The 12,178-nt window shown below is 49.6% G+C and overlaps 1 protein-coding gene across 2 annotated transcripts in view; it reads left to right on the top strand.

Annotated features, from left to right (window-relative positions):
* The first annotated feature begins 270 nt into the window (after positions 1–270).
* SLC45A4 (solute carrier family 45 member 4) overlaps positions 271–12,178 on the top strand; it is an 87,885-nt gene continuing 75,977 nt past the window's right edge. Inside the window, exon 1 of one of the 2 annotated variants that reach the window (XM_054817106.1) lies at positions 271–392. The gene's annotated coding sequence lies outside the window, so the exon portion shown is untranslated. Of the gene's footprint in view, positions 393–766; positions 1,017–12,178 lie in introns of those variants that run through there. The other variant, XM_054817104.1, reaches the window with a different exon arrangement.

Consider the following 12,178-nt stretch of genomic DNA (forward strand, 5'->3'; position numbering starts at 1 on the left):
CTTGCTTTTTAACACGCATCTAACACCACCAAAGGCAGAAGAGAAACTTCCTCTCCCGGTGAAATTCGCCCCAGAAAATCCTGAGTTGTAAAGCAGAGGAACTTGTAGACCAACACTTTACCTCTGGGTCATAAATCATCACATATATTAGGAGGGAAATTTTTTTTTTTTTTTTTTTTTTTTGCCTTGCCTGAATATGTGCTGATCTCATTCATCTTGGGAAAAGCACAGGGTGTTCTCATCCAGGCTATACCTGGCAAGCTGCATACACTGTGACAGAGGGAAGCGAACTTCTGAGCAAGCTCCGCAGTGGCTGCTGCCGGGCTTCTTGTGGTTTATTTCTTGAGCGAGAAGCCGGCTTCTTCACCTGGCATTCTTGAGAGAGATGAAGGGTAAGTCAGCAAATCAGCTTCATGCACTGCAAACATCCTCTGCTTTCAGCCATGGCAGAATTAGCTCAGGTCGGGATTTGCTGGTAGCTGGGTGAAAAACGACTGCAGGGCTTTTCTCCCCCTCCCCACCACCACCACCTCCCCTGGAGGGAGAAAGCAAGCAAATGTTTTTAACGTGCTGCATGGAGGGCAGGTTGCAGGAGCCCTTGGCACCAGACGTGGCTCAGCAAGCGCTGCCTGGGAAATCAACGGGGAATGTTCCTGATGCTATTTTAAACATCGGCAGAAAACGCTAGCTAGCAACACTGGATTCAATGGGGCTGCATAAAACCAAAAGCAGCGAGAGAGGCATGAGCTGCCTGCTCGTATAGCGGGGATCCCCCGCACCGCAGAGTGAGCCGTTCGCGCCGATGTGTGGGCTGCTCGGTCGGTCGGTCGGTTTGTTGATATATTTGCTAACTACGACGTCGCTTTGACATGTCAGCTGGCAAGCCGGCGTCCGGATGCCTCGGTGTCACACAGGCACCTCCGTTTCAGCCTTGGGGAGAGCAGCTTAGATTCGCTGGCCGGGGTTAAAAATGAATCTCAGCTAAGCTGTTCAAAGGGATCCGCGCTGCCGCCAACGTGAGTGCTCCGCGCCCGCCAGCGCAGGTGGAAGTTGCATGCCTGTCTCCAAGGGGGGGGGATGCAGCTCTTGCCAGGTGACTGCCGAAAAAAAAGCCCTGCTCTGCCGGCTCTCTCTGGAGCCTCTTGCCTTGCTTGCCTGGGAGAGGATGGAAAGAGGGCATGTTGTGGGATTGCTGCAGCCGGTGGGGGCTGCTAAAGGCAGTACGTGAGATTAAAGGCGGTTATCTGAGAATAAAGATACCGCAGCAACCCTTAGTTTAAGAATAATGAGTATTGTGGGTCCGGCTACCGCAGGAAAAGTCCCTTTTGTAAATCGTGCTGTTTGGAGCGAAAAGAGCAATTATGCGGATTCTGCTGCAGCTGATTTTGGTCGGGTTAATTTGGGAAGAGGATGTTTGCCGGCAGCTAAAGGAGGCAGCCTGGGAGCCTGGTTGAGATGCAGAATTACCAGACCCGGCTGGTGTTTAGAAATAGTATAATAATCTCAAGGCAGGGGAACACAGTTCTGTACGATTTATCTTCTGAGATAGTCAGGAGGGGAGAGACTTTAGCCTAGAGGGCTCCTCTTGTTTTAATTAAAAAAAAAAAAAAAAAAAGATTTTCAAGGTAGAGCCTGTTTTGCAAAGCCCAGACGCCACAATGATGGGCATCACTGAAACCAGCTGTCTTGCCTGCCGTCTGAACGTCAGGCCTTGCCAGAAACGCTGTTTGTGCGAGCAGAACGGCTCTCAGCGAAAGCACTCAGTCACGGGGGAGTTTTTTTAACGCCCTGCTTTTCCGCGTGGGTGCGTGGGTGTGTTTGGGCGGAGATGGCATGAACTGCTTGTTGTACTCCGAGTCTGACTTTGCAGCCATGGTATTACTGTAGCTGTGAGGACGGGTATTACGCAGGTTTGTGCTTTTAAAAGGAGAGCCCTGGCTGGGTTTAACATGACGATCGCTCCTAGTGCTTTTGGTGCTCACAGCACCGGGCATCTCGTACTAAAACCGGTGCTTGTTTCTCAAAAGCTGGTGTCAAACACCCAGTGCTACCAGGGGACCTCCTGCATGGATGCAGCAAGGACACGAGGTCTAAGCTGATACGCAACTCCAGCTGAGGTGACGTAGCGAAAATGCCAAGGAGGGCGAGCTGGTGGTGTTGATTTGGTCAGACTGGAGGGCAAATAGCTGTGAATCCTCACGGAGAGGAGGTGACCAGGGATCAAAAGGGAGAGGTGGTGTTTGTGTGTGCTGGGACAGTTCCTGGGGTGTGGAGGGGGCAAGGGTTATGTAGGGACATGTGCATGGGCACGTGATGGCAGGGACTGCTCCCCACGCTAACTCATCGGTGGCTGTGCTCGCCAGCGAGTGCACAAAGCCACAAAGGAGAGATTTCGTGCACTTGCAAGAAAAGGGACGTTTGCTCCTTCCCCACTTCTCTATAAAACTTCACATTGCACGCTCTGCTTTAACTCTTCTTCCAGAGCAAAAAGGGCCGTCACTGCGAAGGCTGATTTTTTAAAAGCAGTAGCACAAAGGACCTAAAGCACAACCTTCCTCCTGCATAACTTTACTCTGCTTTAAATTCCCAGTGGCTGCTTCAGGACTGATCGTAACCAAACTATTCGGCAGTGTAAGGGCACTTCCTCTGCAGAAGCAGCAGTCTGCCGTGGATTGCTACTTCATTTTCTTTCGCTACCGTTTTTGCACTAAATTTATGGTCTGTGTTATTTTGTTTAACGCTGTTGAGGACAAAGGGCCCTCTGTACCGAGCAACCATATTAAAACACGCCTATTAAACTTCACCCTGTGAAACCACAGGGGCTGAGTGCTGTGCAGGCTTTGGTGGCAGTCGTGCTGATGTTTCTAGTCTTGAAGATTACAGGAACCAAGCGTAGAACAACGTCGCTATTGTCAGAAAGGCTGGAGGCCTGATGGTAGGAGAGCAAGAATGGTGCGTGAGGGAAGGCTTACAGCTCTCTGGCTTGCAGGAGACCTTCCAGCTGTCTTTTACCTTCAGGCTTCACCTAAGGTGGGAAAGGCGACAGAGTGAGGGCTGACCCTTCACGGTTTGTTGATAGTTCGTCAAGCAGGGGTTGGAAGGAGGCTCCAGGTAACAACTGGGCATTCCCGTCATTTATTTCTTCCAGCATCTAGTGCTGATTCATGATCTGGATCTCCAAGAATCTCTTCATCCACCTCCGAAGCATGGTCACTGCTTTACTTGACAGGGATCGGAAACCTAGTTACAATCTGCTGTTGAAGTGGGTGTAGCATTTTAGTCCTCTCACCTTCTCACCGTGAAGGGACCAAGCACCACCAGCAAACTGATCTTGGCTGAGCTGCTCTCCTGGACTGATATCCCCAGGGTGCCTCTCTGCCATGAAGTCATGTGTCAGTGCAAGCTTCTCTGAGAAGATGGATCCAGACCCAAAACTAGGTGATGACAAAGACCTCCAACGCCCCAGAACGAGGGGGATTAGATCACATGCAAAACAAATACCTTGCCAGCGGCTGCACGCATGCACTGAAACAACCATGTAGCCCGCAGCTCCAGTAAAAAAACACTGACCTGAACGGCAGCCAGATCATTTTTTATGAGAATGCACCGTTCTTGAGCAATTTTTCCAGCACATCCCACGCAAACAGGTTTTCCTTGAACACCGCACGGCAGCATTTACTGTCTCATGCCAACTTTTTTTTTTTTCCGTTGTAAGAGGTGGGAGGGCTTTCACATATCACTTAGTGTCTCTATGGTGGTGAGCACAGAGTCTGAGCAGTGTGTCTTCATGGACACAAAATCCAGCAATAAACCATTTCACGTGACCAGTTCTGCTGAAGTCAGGCAAGATCCCACCTTTCCATAGAAATGTGCGGCCTTCGACCTGGCATATATATACCAGTCTAATAACATGTCCTTCCTCTTCTACTACAGGCCAGTAAGCCTCACCTCCATCCCTGGAAAGGTGATGGAACAGCTCATTCTGGGGGTCATCTCTAAGCATGTGGAGGAAAAGAAAGTTATATCAGGAGCAGTCAGCATGGATTCACCAAGGCGAAATCACGCCTGACCAATCTGATAGCCTTCTTTGATGGCATGACTTGCTGGGTGCATGAGGGAAGAGCAGTGGATGTTGTCTACCTTGACCTCAGCAAGGCTTTTGACACTGTCTCCCATAACATCCTCATAGGCAAGCTTAGGAAGTGTGGGTTGGATGAGTGGACAGTGAGGTGGATTGAGAACTGGCTGAATGGCAGGGCTCAGAGGGTTGTGATAAGCGGCGCAGAGTCTAGTTGGAGGCCTGTAGCTAGTGATGTGCCCCAGGGGTCAGTACTGGGTCCAGTCTTGTTCAGCATCTTCATCAGCGACCTGGATGAAGGGACAGAGCGTACCCTCAGCAAGTTTGCTGATGATACAAAACTGGGAGGAGTGGCTGATACAGCAGAAGGCTGCGCTGCCATTCAGTGAGACCTGGACAGACTGGAGAGTTGGGCGGAGAGGAACCATATGAAATTCAACAAGGGCAACCATAGGGTCCTGCACCTAGGAAGGAATAACCCCAGGCACCAGTACAGGTTAGGGGCTGACCTGCTGGGAAGCACCTCTGCAGTAGACAAGGAACTAGTGAAGAGAGTCCAGCAAAGGGCTACAAAAATGACTAGGGGACTGGAACATCTCTCATATGAGGAAAGGCTGAGAGGGCTGGGTCTGTTTAGCCTGGAGAAGAGAAGGCTGAGAGGGGATCTCATCAACACTTATAAATATCTAAAGGGTGATGTGTCAAGAGGATAGGGCCAGACTCTTTTCAGTGGTGCCCAGTGACAGGACAAGGGGCAACGGGCACAAACTGGAACACAGGAAGTTCCATCTGAATGTGAGGAAAAACTTCTTCACTTTGAGGGTGACCGAGCCCTGGAACAGGCTGCCCAGCGAGGTTGTGGAGTCTCCTTCTCTGGAGAGATTCAAAACCCACCTGGACGCAATCCTGTGCAACCTGCTCTAGGTGATCCTGTTCTAGCAGGGGGGTTGGACTAGATGATCTCCAGAGGGCCCTTCCAACCCCTACTGTTCTGTGATTCTGCTATTCTTATCACTGCAGCAAGGGCACATTGACTCTTCCCAGTCTCCATGCAGTGGGTTGCACTGCAGAAATGGCCTTGATCCTTCAACATTGGCAATAGTTATTGGTGTCCATGATACTTTGCTGAATTAGCTAAATTCTTGGTGGTAAAAAAGGGATGTGGAGGGAAAATTAATAGTGTCTGTAAAGTCAGGGGTGACATCTCACACAATTCTCGCCCACTCTGACTTGGAGTTTGAGCTACTGTGAAAATAAGGATTTTTTTAAGGCATTATTTGGCTGAATTTATCAACTTTCACCGCACAACAGTACCTTGGGGCAGCCAGGATGTATCACCAGATACATTAATTGTACTTCTTGGTTAGTGAGAGTGATGGACATGTGCTATTTGTTCCTAAGAGAATTAAATGTCCGGAGTCTCTCCCTTCCCACATGCGAGAGCTGGATGGATGTTCCTAGAGGAGCAGCTCTGCTCCTCGGCAGACACTGCTTTTTGATCCGAGCTTGCAATCTCATCAGGTCCCTCATTTCTGTATGCAGGAGGGAGGGGGAAGCAAAAGCAGCACTGCCTTTCCCTCTAGTCTGCCCCGTACATTGACCTGATTTGAAGAGCAGGGAAAAAAAACGTATTTGTGATCTAACAAAAATTTCCCCTGCATTGTCTTATTCAGTAAAAGACCGATATTCTAGTTCTTCCTTGATCTCGATCACCCTGAAAAATCCATTAGTCTTAACCTGCTAAAAAAGGACTGGGGGATATAAAACGTGAGCCCCAAACAAACAAAAAAAAAAAAAAAGAGCAGAAATTGAGTGTTTTCCTTTATTTGTAATGTGATGCACTAAATAATGCTTGGAAGTGGCAAATGTCTAGGGAGAACTGTTTCATCACATAATTTTACAAGGGACAGAAGCAGCAAATCCTGTAGTCATGCAAAGGTGGACTGAGCTCTGTCCCTGCGCAATGCCGGAGACAGACTGAATAACATTCTAGGTCTCTTGTACTTGTCCTGTCAGACCTATTTCAGGGTATTCAAGATAATTCCTAGCTAATTTTCAGGCACAGGAGCAGCTTCTGGCTGGGATTACAACTGTGTCATTAGCTGGGGACTCCTCTGTTCGTGAACATCAAGCAAATACCTGCTAGGAGAGGGAAAGGACGAGCCGGGTTCTTCTCAGTTTGTGGTCCGTGGGCCACTCGCCATTGCCAGAGGATTCAGCGTGCTTTGGAAGGGAGGAGAGGGAGTTTCGGATAACAATTCTCACATGCGCAAGCCAACAGAGAAAACAATGATAAACACAGAAAGAAAAACACAGCTCACATCTTAACTTTGCTTTAGCGAGCCATGAAAACCACAGCAGCGGTGCTGCACAAGGCGGGGCTTGGCATGCTTACATCCAAAAATTAAGCGGCCCCGAGAGTGAAAAAACATTGACAACTGCTAATATATTACGCAGTTCTTGTCTGAACATCCTAAGCATCTGAATTTCCCCCTCAGTGAGCTGCATTAGGCTGCAGAGCAGCCTGCTATCAGGAAGCTTTGGCAGTAACGGCGGAGAGGCTGGATGCTCTTGGCATCCATTTTGACAAGTCTATTGTGCAGATGGGTTCACAGAGCCGCGCTGGGTACCACGGAGAACAGTGGCCTCTTCTGCGACTGGGCAAGAGCTGTGGCTCTCCACACGTTGTACAGTATCCGCTTCGGCCTCCGGCAAAAAGCCCAGCGAGCAACGGAGCTGAGACCACGTTGTCTCTTTGTATGAAGTCTGGGCAGACACATCCAGGTCACTCGCTCCAGACAGCATTCACGACCTGCGTTTTTGCTGTTTTCCAGTTGCCCGGAGGGGAGCTCGGTGCCTTGGCAGCAGCCCTGCCGCTGTCCCCAGGGTGCCTGGGCTGCACTGCCTGTGCTGGAGCATGGCCGGAGTGTGTGGCAGCTCAGGCACTTGGGAAGAGGCCACCACGTCCTGCTTGGATGTGATGTGCCTCACGCCACGGTGCCTTTAGGGTTCATTTAGGCACACAGCTCATTCTTCACTGGCTGAAGGGAGATACAAGAACAGGATTTAGCTGTAGCTCACCCTCCCCTTCCTTCTTCTCCTTGACCCTCTAGGAGGAATAAATGCAAAAGAGAATGAAGGTCATCCGTGTCTAAGGCAAGTCCACGCTCCCTCTGGAGCCTTGGTGGAGTCCAGTATTCAAGCTCTGAGAAAGGTGAGGGTTTCCCTCTGCTCCCAGGCTTTGGACACTAAGGTACATGGATTGGCAGACTGGAAGATGAAAGACTGTGCCACTCTTCTTGCTGGGCTAACAGGGAGGGACCACACTGGAGAAAGCACAATGGCTCAAGGATGACTTTCACACTCACGGGGCAGCTCACTTCTGTGCATACCCCTCCTGTGCTTGCTCCCGTGGCAATTTTAGTAGATGCTCTTATATACATTTGAGAGGGAAAGAAAATTTGTCTCATAGTCCATTCATAGAATCAAAGAATGGTTTGGGTTGGAAGGGACCTCAAAGATCATCTAGTTCCATCCACCACCACCACCACCATGGGCAGGGACACCCTCCACTAGACCACATTGCCCCAAGCCCCATCCAACCTGGCCTTGAACACTTCCAGGGAGGGGGCTGCCACAACCTCTCTGGGCAACCTGTTCCAGTGCCTCACCACCCTCACAGTCAAGAATTTCTTCCTTATATCTAACTGAAATCTACCCTCTTTTAATTTAAAACCATTATCCCTTGTCCTATCACTACTATTCTTCTAGCAGATCTTCCCTTTTGTTGCTGAGGCCAGCTGTCTGTCTCAAAAATCACTTTTCTCTGCCATCCTGGAGAGAGAACTGAAAATGCAGGATCAGCTGAAAGAGATGAACTTGCTGCAAGCAAATCCGACACCCTCTGCAACATCCAAGAGACCAGAAACTTCATTTGCTTTGTTTCTACACAACTGATCAATTGAAACCAATCAATGAAACACTGCGGGTTAGCATGTTCCTGCCTCCACCCCGCGGGCTTGTGGTGCCTCCCGGTCTGAGCAGCGGATCGGAGTTAGCACACGCGCTAACACACACGCAAGCAGGCTCTCCTCCAGTGAGATCCCAAGTCCTCCTGCAGGCTTGTTTTGGCTCTCACTAAGGAAAGGCCAGTTCAAAGCTATCATCCTGGATGATGGGACATCTCATGGATGTCTAATTATTAGCTAAAGCTCAGCCTGGATAAAACAGAGGTTGTGACATCCCTGTCCTCCTAAGCCTTTTCCCTAAATCTTCTAAAAATACAGCGGACAACATGACGTGTTATGTGCCATGCAGACACGGCTCCTGAATGCCACCTCATACCTCTCTTTCAGGGTCCATGAATTTAGGCTGCAGTTAAACCTTGTGGATTTTTTCAAGCCCAGCTTGTCCAGCCCTGCAGGTAAATGTCTTGCATACCTCTTCCTTCCTCTGTTACTAAAGTACCTTCCATGGGCCCTGATCATGCTTCACTCTCACCCATTCAGGATACTGTCATGGAGACTTTTTTTGTCTTGCTTCCCAGTCTGTATCCCTCCGCTTGCTCTTCCCTCACTGCATCCAGCTCTGGGGCCCCCAACATAAAAAGGACATGGAGCTGTTGGAGTGAGTCCAGAGGAGGCCACGAAGATGCTCAGAGGGCTGGAGCACCTCTCCTGTGAAGACAGGCTGAGAGAGCTGGGATTGTTCAGCCTGGAGAAGAGAAGGCTCCGGGGAGACCTTATAGCAGCCTTCCAGTACCTGAAGGGGCCTACAGGAAAGCTGGAGAGGGACTGTTTACAAGGGCATGGAGTGACAGGACAAGGGGTAATGGGTTTAAACTGAAGGAGGGTCGATTTAGATTAGATGTTAGGAAGAAATTCTTGACTGTGAGGGTGGTGAGGCACTGGAACAGGTTGCCCAGAGAAGCTGTGAATGCCCCCTCCCTGGAAGTGTTCAAGGCCAGGTTGGATGGGGCTTTGGGCAACTGGTCTAGTGGAGGGTGTCCCTGACCATGGCAGGGCGGGGTGGAACTAGATGATCTTTGAGGTCCCTTCTAACCCAAACCATTCTATGATTCCCATAACATCAAACTCAGGTCTTCACTCTCAAAGCCCTGTGACTTCTCTGACCATGGCCATTCTCACCAACAACCACCCTACGATGGCAACCTTATGGCCAACCTCCTCATACTTTCTACCACATCTTTGGAAGGGCTCCTTAGAAACATCCCAAAATCAATCCCACGACAGCCGCCCCCCCGTCCCTGGTAGAAACCCATCTTTGCACATTGGTCAGGTTGCCGCACAACACGCTGGCAAACATCACTTTCCTTCCCCACGTCCCCCTGTTTGCCTGAGCCCACCCATTTTCCTATGTCTCAGTCTTGGAATAGCAAACATAAGGGTTTGTTGCGTAGCACAGCTTAGCCCAGCTGCAGCTTCTCGTCCTATGGCAACAGAAACCAGGAATAACAACAGCAAGGTGGTGACTCATTAAAACCAATAACCTCAATAATTAGGCTTACTTAACTTACTTACTTAACTTTTGCAATTATATAAACAATTAAAAAAAAAAAAGATCTTAAGCTTTTACTTTTCCAGTTTCTCACAGAGAAATTGTCAGTATTGGGCACTTATCTTTTAGTCAAATTTCCTCTCTACACAACAGTAAATTCATAGAGTGAGGTGAAACATTTGCTTTGCCCTTATTTTGTTTGTGTTAAAGCCTCTCCAGCACCTCTTTGCTTCTGAGCAAGGAGGAGCCCAGCTGCAGCCCTGCCTTGGTGCGGACATTGTTCCAGCTGCTGTTGCTACAGGGGGGAAAAAAAAAAAAAGGCAGAACTGTCCAAGTTTTGAGTTCCTGAAATATCTGTTTAAATCAGCAGGGATAGAGTCTGGATGCAAATTTCTCTCCAGATGTGATGTTCAGTGGGTGCATCTCTGCCATCCACCACCGCATTCAGATGCTGCTGGTTGAAGTTGTACCCTGGGTACAACTTCTCTGTTACCCCTACCTGTCCCTCTCTGGATAACCCTTACCTGCCTATTGCCTCTTGTCAGAGGCAGAGAAGGGGGCACGGACCAAGGCAAGAGCTGCCCATGGGACTAAGAGAGGGTGTTTGTGGGACAAGGAGCCATCAGAAGTAGGAGAGCACTTGGGAGAAGGCATCTGAGGGACAGATGGGCAGGTAGCCTGGGGAGAGTGGGGCAAAGAGACTGGGAGAAGGTTGCTGGTGAGATAAGGAGAAGTCCTGATGGCAGAGGGTGGAACAGAGGAGACAAGGAGCCAGGGAGGAAGGTATGAGAGGACTGGGCTGAAAAGGGGATGAAGGGACCAAACTGGGAAGAGAGGTGGGCATCAGATCCCTGAGCAGAGCCTCACTCCTCTTAGTCCTTCTCCATTCCTTTTGGGCACACCAGGACCTTATGTTCATCTTTGTCTTTTTTTTAATTGCAAAAGATCTCAGTACCCTGCAGCTCCCAGGCAGACTGGCAGCAGGAGTGGCAACCGAGCCAGCGCTGCCCTGGAAATGGCTGCTTAGACCCCAGCAGGGCAACTGCCCTGATGCCAGCACTGAGGAAACCTTAGTCTAGAGAAGACCTCAAGAACTTGACCTCCAGGCTGTCAGACCTGCCCTATAGCCCTCACCACCCAAAACCCCCCGATGAGTACACTAATACAGTGTTAAAAATGGAAAGTGCTTATGGAGAGAGATCAGCTTGCTTTGTTATGTGGTTGTATGTCCTGGAGTTCCGTTTGATGTAAATGTGTGAAATTACACATTTATTGCAAGATTCAAATGTAGCCATGGCAACGTGATTATCAAACAGTCGCATATGGAAGTGTAAATCCATACAGGTTTCTGGCTGGCGAGATTAAATTGCCCAGAGACAGGCCTCAACATACGCCAAGGCTAGGCCCTCCATCTCCAAAAAAGAATCAGCTCTGGCTTCTGTGCCTGGGCAAATTTCATTTCTTTGCATCCAGATTGTCTCCATTCAGCTGGGTTGACCACCAAGCAGATGCAGAAGGGCAGCTAAAGAAGCCAGTACCCTCAGCAGAGACGCAGCATCATGCACCTCCCTGCACAGCGTTACGCAGGGCAATGCTGCCTTCAAGGCCGGTTTAAACAAATTTCTTTGCTCGGCCTTGCAAGGAACAAGGAGAGTTCAGCCAGGCGCCGTGTCTGCGAAGAGTAGGTTTAAGTTACACCTCGAGCGATGGTCAGGCTGTATTCATAGATTTACTATGCAAGAAAACAGGCCGGGCAGGCAATGACATCGTGCTCGCAGCATCCAGGGCATTCCCCCACCCACAGTTTGCTCATGTGACAGCAATCTGGTGACATCCGAAGAGGGGCCGAGCAAGGCTGGCATGTGTACTGGCTGCAAGTAGGAAAAGGTTGTGCCCTTACAGCCTCAAAACCGTGACCTTGCCGGCCATTCCTCAGGAACGGGGCCCATCAATTAATTTTCCACAGCCACAGTATTGCAGCCAAGGAAAGTCTGTCACAGTTTTCCGCCTTCTTCCCTGGACGCGAGGCAGGCTCCAAAACCTCACGTAACGGTGTTTGCATGTCAACTCTGCTCGACTCAGTCCTGTTAGGTCCGGAGTGATGAGTATATCATCAGGCGGACTGTGAAACAACTGCAAAACTGTTATTAAAAGAAAAAGAAAACAAAAAAAAGGAACATGCACCCCAACATGGAAACAGGCCAGTGGGGAGGAAATAAAGGTTTTAAATAGACACTCAAAGTTTGGCTGAATTTGGCTGTAAATGAAAACGGAGTAGTGGAAGTGCACAAATTCGTCCTCGTTTTGCTTTTTTTTCCAGAGACTTGTGGTGGCTCTTCCACTGAGAAACACAGAAGTAGGGCCTGGTCCTCCAGCAGGCACCTGGGAGGTATTCACAGCCCTGAGGTTTGGGTTCCTGAGGCAGGAGCCCTGGCATCCCTTCGTAAGCAGCAGCAAAGCAGGTTATCTCCACAACAACGCGGTGAGCAGCTTAGTTGGACACCAAAAACATCTGTTGGCAACGCCCCCGAGCTGTCATATAGGAGGAATTCACGGGATGGCTTCCTCAGTAGGATGTTCCTA

The sequence above is a fragment of the Grus americana genome, chromosome 2, assembly GCF_028858705.1.
Source record: "Grus americana isolate bGruAme1 chromosome 2, bGruAme1.mat, whole genome shotgun sequence".
In the NCBI taxonomy this organism is placed as follows: Eukaryota; Metazoa; Chordata; class Aves; order Gruiformes; family Gruidae; genus Grus; species Grus americana.